We start from the raw sequence: 12,955 nt of genomic DNA, 5'->3' as shown, positions 1-12,955 counted from the left end.
TTCCTGTTATTATTTTAAAATGACTTGGACTCTTTCCCAGTCCATTTGGGTTAGGATTCTTATCCAGCCTGGAGGCAGAGCAGAAGCCTGTATGGCCTATCACATTCCTTTTGGTCTGGGACTGTGGTAACTTGCAGAACTCTTATTTATAATTATTGTCGAATGCTGGGATTCTTCACAGAGTGCTGCTTGGAGAAATTTAGCCTCTTAGAGACAGTTGCAATAAAAGAATTCTATCAAAAAGTATTCACTGAATTGTGATCACAAACAAAATAACTTTGTGGGGACAAAATGTACTCCAACAAGGGAGGCTTACGTTTGTTTTTCAGCCTCTCCTCCCAGTGCTGCACTTCTAATCTCTCTGCAGAAAGAAACATTTCAACAGAGAACCCAGTGGAAATTATGACATATTATCTTCTCAGAGTCCTGAACTCCCATCCCTACCTCAGAAGAGACTCCTCTGTTCACAGAAGCTAAAGCCAGTTCCTTCCCAATGGCAACTATGTTTGGATTTTGGATCTACACTTTCTCAAGCACTGTGATCTTCAAATGTAAGTTTAGTAACATAAATATCTTTTTGCAGCCTGAAAGAATTTTATGTATCTGTGTTATAAGGTAATGTTACAGTATCTTGTATTTTGCTGGTAACATTTAGAATGTTAATCTCTTAAGGAGATTTTAGAGTTACAGTTAAATTGCTATATCTGGGTTATATGGGACTCCCTTATTCTGGAAAAAGCAAAGTTCTTTCTATAAGCATGTGTTCTCATACAGACCGGGAGACCTGGGAAAGAGTAGGCGCATCATTAGTTTTCATTTTGTAGGTGGGAACAACAAAGCATGGAGAGACAAACGTATTTGCCAAAATAGTTACTCTCAACTCCTTGTTTTGGGCATTCTAGAGTGTTTCATAGGATTTTAAAGTACCTCACAAAATTGTTCTAAATTTCTCGAAGCCAAATTCATTTTAATTAACTTTGATGTTTTTTGAAAAGTTACAACATTCTTGGGGTTAGGCTAGGTAGATTTTACAAAAGCAATACAAGCAATTGTTTTGCTTAGAACCAGTGAAATGTCAAAACTCCAAAAATGTTTGGGAAGCAATGGATTAGTCAGTAGCATAACAAGGAATAAAACAACCCAGATCAGGTGCAGAGAGGTATAAACTCTTGACTCATCCTCTATGGATCTATATTTGTAAAGGCAGAGTCTTGTGTGACAGCATGTCTAAGGATATGTCTCTTCTGGACAGGGTTTTTACAGTACTTGAGAATGATCCTAACAACCTTTTGGGGTGACTCAATTTTTTTCCCTGCTAGAGAAGTAAAAAAAAAAATATTGATACAGATGAACAGTGAGAAATTTAGTTTGGCTGAAGCACAGTATAATAATGATAGAATTATGAGCCTGTGCTAAGATCTGTGGGTTTGGCCAAATTAGGACAAGTGAAAACAGAAAGATCAGTTCAGAAACTTGCAACAGTTTCCATAAAAGATGTTATGGCGGTTGTCCAACTTTATTGTGAACTCTTTTATTGCACCAGCGTTTAAAAGCAGATAAGCTGTTACCTCTTGAATCCACAGGCTGTCTAGTTATACTGGTTAAAATCTCTTCCAGCTCAAGTTTTTAAAAAAAATCGTTTGCCTTGACTTCCAAAGGCACTTGTTAGGAATGGACTTCTCAAGCTGTGTAAAGTACTTTTGGGAGAATCAAGTCTATGTTGTTCCATGAAGCTCTTAAGTCCAGAGTAACTATCTTTAGTTGATCTTACCAAAAGCAAGAGCATCATTTCAAACAGACCAAGTGTGAGAAATTTAACCCACATGTCCTTTCAGACCTGGTATGTGTGAGCTTGAGCAATGATTCCATTTTGATGTTATTGAAAATGGAGGGATTTCCCTGCATTAAGTTTCACAGCCACTATCTGACTTATATTTGAAGGGGGAGGATAAGGGCTGTGTTCTTTTGATCTGAATTTTTCTGTTCTTAAAAGTTTTTTTCTAAGAACACTAGTCAGTACCTGGAGACACTCTGTAATATTTAAAGAATTAATTTGCTTTAATGAAAAAAGTTGTTTCTTTAAACATTTAAATAATTACTTTTTCTTTAGTGAAAAATTAGTTTGCTTTAATGAAAAAAAGTTTTTTTCATAACTGTCATTACATGAACCTTTAGCAAAGGAAGTTTTTCCCATTATATACTTCTTATGATCAACAAATTCTATCATCTCCCCACTAAATAAGAGAAAGTACTCACAGATGATAGAATGATTTTAACATTATGGAACCACAACAGTATCCACAGGAACCTTGAGTAAGTACCATGAACCCTGACCCTCAGGGTTAATTTGTAAGCCCTTGGTAGTGAGATGGAACGTCTTCCTTCAGTTTGAAACAAAGGAAACCTATGACATCACAGGTAAATTTGTATATTGATGCTATATTGACTTTGTAGCTGCCATACCTTTATACAGACACTTCATCTTGTCCCCACTGTTTCCACTTATTGTGATGGTTTGTTTATCTTTATTTAAAAGATCTGTTTGAAACAGGTTTAATTTCTTCCTTGACCTGCTTTTATCACTGCCATGAAACTACCATATCCATGCCACTAGGTGGCATTCTCATCCATGAGACTACTGCACTCCTGCGTACTTCAAGAAGTAGCTAAGCCATGGGCTGGGTTGTGCTTTTCCTGAGAGGATGAAAGGCTTCATGGATACATGTTAGTATCCATGTTCCTCTATTCCCACGTCATACACCAAGATGATATTTCATACCCAACTACCTTTCCAAGTCTTGTAAATGTTCCAAGTCTTGTAAATGTTCATTCCAAGCTTTTATTATTTTGAGATATATTCCATCAATACCTAGTTTATTGAGACTATGCAAGACACTGGGGTAGTCATAGAGGCAAGCTTTGAGCTAAACTGCAGGCCCTGCCCTCCAGGAGCTCCCAGTCTCATGGCAGGGTGCAGACAGCCAGAATAGAGGGCCATGGCATGGAAGAGAAGTTTTCTGACTGGGAGCTCTGAAGGTTTAGGGGTCCATAAGCCTGATTTATGGGATTGTTGGCATAGGATCAGGGGCTCCCTGGCATAAAGTGAATACAGACACTAGCATCCCTGTATTATTTCACTGAGAGTGTACCAGTGTTCAGCCTCTAAGACCAGGGGAGGAACCCAATGGCCATGAATGTTCCCTCCCATCCCAGGGACTAACTGGGCTCCTCCCACAGTCTCAGACATGGGATGAAGTATACTCACACTGCCCCAACAACAGCGAGTGGAAATATTTACAGGTCTCTCATTTGGTTTTAATTTTTTTAATTGCATTTTAGGTTTTGGGGTACATGTAAAGAACATGCAGGATTGTTGCACAGTACACACATGGCAGTGTGATTTGCTGCCTTCCCCCCCATCACCTATATCTGGCATTTCTCCCCATGCTATCTCTCCCCAACTCCCCGCCCCCTGCTTTCCCTCCCCTATTTTCCCCCGACAGACCCCCGTGTGTGATGCTCCCCTCCCTGTGTCCATGTGTTTTCATTGTTCAACACCCACCTATGCGTGAGAACATGTGGTGTTTGATTTTCTGTTCTTGTGTCAGTTTGCTGAGAATGATGGTTTCCAGGTTCATCCATGTCCCTACAAATGACACAAACTTATCATTTTTGATGGCTGCATAATATTCTATGGCATATATGTGCCACATTTTCCCTGTCCAGTCTATCATCGATGGGCATTTGGGTTGGTTCCAGGTCTTTGCTATTGTAAACAGTGCTGCAATGAACATTTGTGTGCATGTGTCCTTATAGTAGAATGATTTATAATCCTTTAGATATATACCCAGTAATGGGATTGCTGGATCAAATGGAATTTCTATTTCTAGGTCCCTGAGGAATCACCACCCTGTCTTCCACAATGGTTGAACTAATTTACACTCCCACCAACAGTGTAAAAGTGTTCCTATTTCTCCACATCCTCTCCATGATCTGTTGTCTCTAGATTTTTTTAATGATCGCCATTCAAACTGGCGTGAGATGATATCTCAATGTAGTTTTGATTTGCATTTCTCTAATGACTAGTGATGATGAGCATTTTTTCATATGTTTGTTGGCCTCATGTATGTCTTCTTTTGTAAAGTGTCTGTTCATATCCTTCACCCACTTTTGAATGGGCTTGTTTGTTTTTTTAATTGTATTATCTGTTTTAGTTCTTTGTAGCTTCTGGATATTAGCCCTTTGTTAGATGGGTAGATTGCAAAAATTTTTTTTCCCATTCTGTTGGTTGCTGATTCACTCTAATGACTGTTTCTTTTGCTGTGGAGAAGCTGTGGAGTTTGATTAGGTCCCATTTGTCTATTTTGGCTTTTGTTGCCAATGCTTTTGTTGTTCTGGTCATGAAGTCCTCGCCTGTGCCTGTGTCCTGAATGGTTTTGCCTAGATTTTCTTCTAGGGTTTTTATGGTGTTAGGTCTTATGTTTAAGTCCTTAATCCATCTGGAGTTAATTTTAGTGTAAGGTGTCAGGAAGGGATCCAGTTTCTGCTTTCTGCGCATGGCTAGCCAGATTTCCCAACACCATTTATTAAAGAGAAAATCCTTTTCCCATTGCTTGTTTTTGTCAGGTTTGTCAAAGATCAGATGGCTGTAGATGTGTGATGTTGCCTCCAAGGCCTCCATTCTGTTCCATTGATCTATATCTCTGTTTTGGTACCAGTACCATGCTGTTTTGATTACTGTAGCCTTGTAGTATAGTTTGAAGTCTGGTAGTGTGATGCCTCCAGCTTTGTTCTTTTTTGCTTAGAATTGACTAGGCTATGCAGGCTCTCTTTTGGTTCTATATGAAGTTTAAGGTTTTTTTTTTCAGTTCTGTGAAGGTCATTGGTAGCTTGATGGGGATAACATTGAATCTTTAAATTGCTTTGGGCAGTATGGCCGTTTTCATGATATTGATTCTTCCTAATCATGAGCATGGATTGTTTCTCCATCTGTTTGTGTCCTCTCTTATTTTGTTGAGCAGTGGTTTGTAGTTCTCCTTGAAGAGGTCCTTTACGTTCCTGTTACTTGTATCCCTGGGTATTTTATTCTTTTTGTAGCAATTGTGAATGGCACTTCGTTCTTGATTTGGCTCTCTTTAAGTCGTTATTGGTGTACAGGAATGCTTGTGATTTTTGCACATTGATTTTGTATCCTGAGACTTTGCTGAAGTTGCTTATCAGTTTCAGGAGATTTGGGCCTGAGACAATGGGGTCTGCAAATAGAGACAATTTGACTTCTTCCTTTCCTATTTAAATACCCTTTATTTCTTTTTCTTGCCTGATTACTCTGGCTAGAACTTCCAATACTATATTGAATAGGAGTGGTGAGAGAGGCCATCCTTGTCTAGTACCAGATTTCAAAGGGAATGCTTCCAGTTTTTGCCATTCAGTATGATATTGCCTGTTGGTTTGTTTTTATTAAATAAAAAGCTTTTATTATTTTAAGATATGTTCCATCAATACCTAGTTTATTGAGGGTTTTTAGCATAAAGGGCTGTTGAATTTTGTCAAAGGCCTTCTCTGCATCAATTGAGATAATCATGTGGTTTTTGTCTTTGGTTCTTGGTGAATAGACTTGCATATGTTGAACCAGCCTTGCATCCCCGGGATGAACCCTACTTGATCATGGTGGATAAACTTTTTGATGTGCTGTTGCAATGTTTGCCAGTATTTTATTGAAGATTTTTGCATCTATGTTCATCATGGATGTTGGCCTGAAGTTCTCTTTTCTTGCTGAGTCTCTGCCAGGTTTTGGTGTCAGGATGATGTTGGTCTCATAAAATGATCTGGGAAGGATTCCCTCTTTTTGGATTGTTTGGAATAGTTTCAGAAGGAATGGTATCAGCTCCTCTTTGTATGTCTGGTAGAATTTGGCTGTGAACCCATCTGGACCTGGGCTTTTTTTGGGTGGTAGGCTCTTAATTGCTTCCTCAACTTCTGCCCTTGTTATTGGTCTATTAAGGGTTTCGACTTCTTCCTGGTTTAGGCTTGGGAGGATGCAAGTATCTAGGAATTTATCCATTTCTTCCATGTTTACTAGTTTATGTGCATAGAGTTGTTTGTAATAATCTCTGATGATGCTTTGTATTTCTGTGGAATCTGTGGTGATATCCTCTTTATTGTTTTTTGTTGCATCTATTCGATTATCCTCTCTTTGCTTTTTTATTGATCTGGCTAGTGCTCTGTCTATTTTGTTGATCTTTTTGAAAAACCAGCTCCTGGATTTATTGATTTTTTGAAGGGTTTTTTTTTTTTTTTTTTTTTTTTTTTTGTCTCTATCTCCTTCAGTTCTGCTCTGATCTTAGTTATTTCTTGTCTTCTGCTAGGTTTTGAGTTCTTTTTATCTTGCTCCTCTAGCTCTTTCAATTTTGATGATAGGGTATCAATTTTTGATCTCTCCTTGCTTCTCATGTGGGCACTTATTGCTATATATTTTCCTCTAGAGACTGCTTTAAATGTGTCCCAGAGATTCTGGTATGTTGTGTCTTCGTTCTTGTTGGTTTCGAAGAACATATTTATTTCTGCCTTCATTTCATTGTTTATCCAGTCAACATTCAAGAGCAAGTTGTTCAGTTTCCATGAAGCTGTGCGATTCTGAGTTAGTTTTTGAATTCTGAGTTCTAACTTGATTGCTCTGTGGTCTGAGAGACTGTTTGTTATGATTTCTGTTCATTTGCATTTGCTGAGGAGTGATTTACTTCCAATTATGTGGTCAGTTTTAGAGTAGGTGTGATGTGGTACTGAGAAGAATGTATATTCTGTGGATTTGGGGTGGAGAGTTCTGTGAATGTCTATTAGGTTTGCTTGTTCCAGGTCTGAGTTCAAGTCCTGGATATCCTTGTTAATTTTCTGTCTTGTTGATCTGTCTAATATTGAAAATGGGGTGTTAAAGTTTCCCAGTATTACTGTGTGGGAGTCTAAGTCCCTTTGTAAGTCATTAAGAACTTGCCTTATGTATTTGGGCACTCCTGTATTGGGTGCATAGATTTTTAGGATCATTAGCTCTTCTTGTTGCATTGATCCTTTTACCATTATGTAATGTCCTTCTTTGTCTCTTTTGACCTTTGTTGGTTTAAAGTCTATTTTATCAGAGACAAGAATTGCAACTCTTGCTTTTTTTTTGCTCTCCATTTGCTTGGTAAATCTTCTTCCAGCCTTTTATTTTGAGCCTTTGTGTATCCTTGCATGTGAGATGGATTTCTTGGATACAGCACATTGATGGGTTTTGGCTTTTTATCCAATTTGCCAGTCTGTGTGTTTTGATTGCGGTATTTAGCCCATTTACATTTAGTGTTAATATTGTTATATGTAAATTTCATTCTGCCATTTTGATGCTAGCTGGCTGTTTTGCCCATTAGTTGATGCAGTATCTTCATTGTATTGATGCTCTTTATCATTTGGTATTTTTTTGGAGTGGCTGGTGCTTGTTGTTCCTTTCTATGTTTAGTGCTTCTTTCAGGAGCTCTTGTAAAGCAGGCCTGGTGGTGATGAAATCTCTGAGTACTTGCTTGTTCATAAAGGATTTTATTTCTCTTTTGCTTATGAAGCTTAGTTTGGCTGGATATGAAATTCTGGGTTGAAAGTTATTTTCTTTAAGGATGTTGAATGTTGGCCCCCACTCTCTTCTGGCTTGTAGGGTTTCTGCTGAGAGATCTACTGTGAGTCTGATGGGCTTCCCTTTGTGCATAACCCGACCTTTCTTTCTGGCTGTCCTTAGCATTTTCTCCTTCATTTCAACCCTGGTGAATCTTATGATTATGTGCCTTGGGGTTGCTCTTCTTGAGGAATATCTTTGTGATGTTTTCTGTATTTCCTGGACTTGAATGGTGGCCTGACTTGCTAGGTTTGGGAATTTTTCCTGGATAATATCCTGAAGAGTATTTTCCAGCTTGGATTCATTCTTCCTGTCACATTCAGGTACACCTATCAAATGTAGATTAGCTCTTTTCACATAGTCCCATATTTCTTGGAGTCTTTGTTCATTCCTTTTTACCCTTTTTTCTCTAATCTTGCCTTCTCATTTTATTTCATTGAGTTGGTCTTCTACCTCTGATATCCTTTCTTCTGCTTGGTCAGTTTGGCTGTTCACACTTGTGTATGCTTCGCGAAGTTCTCGTGTTGTGTTTTTCAGCTCCATCAATTCACTTATATTCCTCTATAAGCTGTTTATTCTCATTAGCATTTTGTCAAATCTTTTTTCAAGGTTCTTAGTTTCTTTGCATTGGGTTAGAACATGTTTGTTTAGCTCAGAGAAGTTTCTTATTATCCACCTTCTGAAGCCTGTTTCTGTCTATTCATCACACTTATTCTCCATCTAGCCTTGTTCCCTTGCTGGTGAGGAGTTGTGATCCCTTGTAGGAGGAGAGGCGTTTTGGTTTTGGGTGTTTTCATCCTTTTTGCCCTGGTTTCTTCCCATCTTTGTGGATTTATTCACCTGTCGTCTTTGTAATTGTTGACTTTCAGATTGGGTCTCTGAGTGGACATCCAGTTTGTTGATAATGAAGTTATTTCTGTTTCTTAATTTTCCTTCTAACAGTCATGCCCCTCTGCTGTAGGACTGCTGAGGTCCACTCCAGGCCCTGCTTGCCTGGGAATCACCTAGAGTGGCTGCAGAACAGTAAGGGTTGCTGCCAGTTTTTTCTTCTGCTATCTTTGTTCCAGAAGGATACCCGCCAGATGTCAGTCTGAGCTCTCCTTTATGAGGTGACTCTTTGGATATATGAGGGTCAGAGAACTGCTTGAGGAGACAGTCTGTCCTTTATTGGAGTGCAAGTGCTGAGCTGTGAGCTCCGTTGTTCATTCAGAGCTGCTGGGCAGATATGTTTAAGTCTGCTGCAGCAGAACTCATAAACGCCTTTTTTAAAAATTATTTTATTTTTTATTTTTTTCCCAGGTGCTCTGTCCTGGGGAGTTAGGGCTTTATTTATAAGTTCTGTTGTGCTGCTGCCTTTTTTCAGGGCTGCCCTGCCCAGCGAGGAGGCAGCCTAGTCACAGTCTGCCTGCAGAGGCTTTGTTGATCTGCTGTGGGCTCCGCCCAGCTGCTTTGTGAACTTCCCTGCAATCCTGTTTACACGGGTATAGTTAGAACTACCTCGGCAATGGTGGCCCACTTCTGTAATGGCGGACTCTCTCCATAATGGCAGGCTGCCTCAATAGTGGCGGGCTGCCTTGGCAATTGTGGGCTGCCTCAGCAATAGGGGACTCCGTCCGTAGTGGTGGACTGCCTAGGTATGGCAGACGCCCCTCCCCCACAAAGCTGGACCATCCCAGGTTCTGCGGGTTCTGCTGTACTTGCTATGAAACTCTCAATCCAGAGCATTTCAAATTGCTGTTTCGTTGTGGGGGTGGGACCAGCCGAGCCTGATCACCTGGCTCCTTGCCTCAGATCCCCCCTTTATTTTTTTCAGTTGAATGGGCGACTCTGTCTCCCAGATGTTCCAGTCACCTGTTGAAAATGTGCCGGGATTTGTGATTTCCTGTGCCATGACCCACTGCGCTGGCTGAAACAGCCATGCTGAGATTTGTGGCACTTTTTTGCCTGGGAGTCTCCTGGCCTGGCTTCCTGTTTCAGTCCCCTTTTTCATCAGTTGAATGGGCAGCTCTGTCTCCCAAGAGCTCCAATTGTCAGCTAAAACGGCACCCGGACCCATGTATTTTGTGTGGAGACCCGCCACACTGGCCGAAACAGCCACACTGGTGACCCGTGGAGCTCCTCCGCCTGGGAATCTCCTGGTCTGTGAGCAATAAAAATCCGTCTGGAAATGTGGCATCTACTCACCCTCTGTGCTTTCTCTGGGAGCTGCAATCCTGAGCTGCTCTGAATTGGCCATCTTGGATCCGTCCTGGTTTTAATTTTTGTCTTTTTATTTTATTTTTCAAAAATAAAAAAAAAAATAGAAAATCACACTCACAAAATTAACCATTACCCACATCTCTACCAACAAGAATTAACCATTCTTAACCTCATAATATGTTGGCTTCCAGATTTATGTTTATGCTTTAAAAAATTACACAGATAATGTATTAGTGCATTGTCCCTTTTGTCATTTGTTTTAATCCATGTTCTTCCCATTTATACAGGATCAATTCTTGCAATCACTTATAGGGTACTATAAATGCCTAGTATAATGGCAGCAGAGAGAATTATTATGGTTTTATACCTTTTCTCACTCCTTGCTCCTCAAATGCAAATTTAATTTTTTTCTAAAGTTTAAAATCTATTGTAGAAAATTTGTGAAATGCAGAAAGGTGAAAATAAATAAATTGCCAGTGGTTCTTTGGCTTGGGGAGAGCTGTAGTTGATGTTCATTTTGGTATATTTCCCTTCAGTATTTTTTTTATATAGTTTTATTTTTAAAAATTATACTTACTAATTGTATATGTTTTTTAAATTAAAAATTAAAAAAATTTAAAATATGTAAAATAAAAGAAAAAAATTAGCCGTATTTTGTATTTACAATTTTATAATCTGCCTTTTTGCTTAATTTTCTTTGTTATTATATGTTCTTCTACATCATGAATTTTAATAGTTGCCCAGTATTCCATTGTATAGCCATAATTATTTCATAATTTGTGATTGTTATTGCTAGACATTTAGTTGTTGTTTTTTTTTTATTTTTTTTGCTGCTATAATGTGTGTTCCCTACATAAATCTTGTGAATGCCTGGTTTTAAAGATAAATTTCTAGAAGCAAAACTTTAATTAAGAGTATATACATTAAAATACACTCTGATTGTATTTTTCTTTACCAAAGAAATACGTTTATTAAAACATGTACAAAATCACAGATATACAAAAAAGACAGTATATAAGTTACTTGTATTCTTCCCACTCAGAGATAGCCAGTATTAGCATTTTATTATAATTACCCAGCTTTCTTTTCTCTGAATTCTACATGCTCTTTCATAAGCTTTTTATTGAGTGTATTCAGAGTAACTAAGTTTATTGTTCTCTTTTACCTTTACTGGTTACATGGCATTTCATTGAATGAAAATACCAGAATTTATTTGATCGGTCTTCTAATGCTGAACATTTCAGTTACTTTCTGTTTTTCTCTACAATAAACAATGCAGAGGTAAGTACTGTGTGGCTATATCTTTGCAAGTCCTTGATTGTTCCCTGTGAAGAAATTTCTAGATGTGCAACTGTTGGTTTCACCTGTATGTTATTTTTTAAGGCTATTGATGGGTATTGCTAAATGTTCCTATAACAATTCTTATCTGACAGGCAGAATATTGATATATCCTTTTTTTCCCCAAGTTCTTGATATTACTGAGTATTTTGCCAATTTGACTACAAATAATTGATTATATTTTAAAATTAACATTTATTTAATTACTAGTAAAACTGAACTTTTTTTTCTTTTTTGCCCAATTTTATGCTTTGGTATAGGTTTTTCCTTATTTATTAACAGATTTTAAAAATAAATTTAAGATATTAATTTCTTGTCATTTGTTTAGGTTTTCTCCTTCAACTGATTGTTATGATGAATTACATGTCTAGACTTCCTAATAGTAAATTGCACCCCCGGAATAATCCCTCCTTGCTTATAATGTCTTGCTACGTTTGGCTTGCCAGCATTTCATTTGGGATTTTTACTTCTATATTTCTAAGTGACATTAGTCTTCAGTTTTCTTTCTTTGTGTATTTGTGTATATGTTCATCAGGCTTTGTGATCAGGATAACTTTAGTTTTATAAAATGAATGGGCTTATTCCTTCTTTTACTCCATAATGAGAACCACTTTTAGAGCATGGAAACTACCTGTTTCTTGTAAGTTAAAAAAGAGCTTGCTTAGAAAGCTGTCTAGGCACTATAATAAGCATTGGTGGAAAATTTGTAACAGCCTATTTTTCCCCATGTTTTCTACTTCTTTGTGATTCCAGTTAGCTAATTTTCCTAGAAAATTGTCCATTTTATTGAGATTTTCAAATTCATTACCATTTTTACAGTTTTGAGATACGCATACAAGTCACCCACTTAAAATTATTTTTAGTATATTCATAGAGCTCTAGATCATCACCACAACCACCACAATAAATTGTGCAACATTTTCAAAACCCCAGAAAGAAACCCCATACCCATTAGCAATCACCCTCCATTTCTCCTTAATTCCTCCCACTAGCCCTGGCTAACTGCTCATCTACTTTCTGTCTCTATAGAATTCCCCTATTCTGGACCTTTCATATCAATGGGATCACATACTATATGGTCTTTTATGGCTGCCTTCTTTCACTTACCGTAATGTTTTCAGGGTTCATCCATACTGTAGCATGTAGCAACACTTTATTCTCTCTCTCTTTTAAGTTTTTGGTTTTAATTAACAGACTATTTTTTAGAACAGTTTTAAGTTTACAAAAAATTGAGCGGATAGTACAGAGAGTTCCCATATACTCCCCTCCTCTCCACTCCTGACCATAGTTTTGCCCACAGACATCTTGCATTGGCATGGTACATTTGTTATAATCGATGAACTGATATTGACACATTAACTAAAGTTCATACATTTGGGTTCACTGTGTTATATAGTTGTGTGGATTTTGACAAATGTATAATGTCATGTATCTACCATTACGGTATCATACAAAGTAGTTTTGATGAAAGGGTAAAACAGAGGGGACTTTGAGGTTAGTCTTTCCCTCATCCCTGTGAACCCCTAGCAACCACTGATCTTTTGATTTGCCTTTTCCAGAATGTTGTATAATTGGAATCATACAGCATGTAATCTCTTCAGACAGGCTTCTGTCACTAAGTAATATGCATGTAAGCTTCTTCCCTGTCTTTCTTTGGCTTAAAGGCTCATTTCTTTCATGGCTAAATAATATTCTATTGTATGGATTTACTACAGTTTATTTGTCCATTGACCTTTTAAAAAATGTCTTAGTTACTTCCAATTTGGGGCACTTATGGATAAAGCT

Source organism: Saimiri boliviensis, chromosome X (assembly GCF_048565385.1).
Source record: "Saimiri boliviensis isolate mSaiBol1 chromosome X, mSaiBol1.pri, whole genome shotgun sequence".
Taxonomy (NCBI): Eukaryota; Metazoa; Chordata; class Mammalia; order Primates; family Cebidae; genus Saimiri; species Saimiri boliviensis.
The sequence above is the reverse complement of the archived record's forward strand: the minus strand, read 5'-3'. Positions refer to the sequence as shown.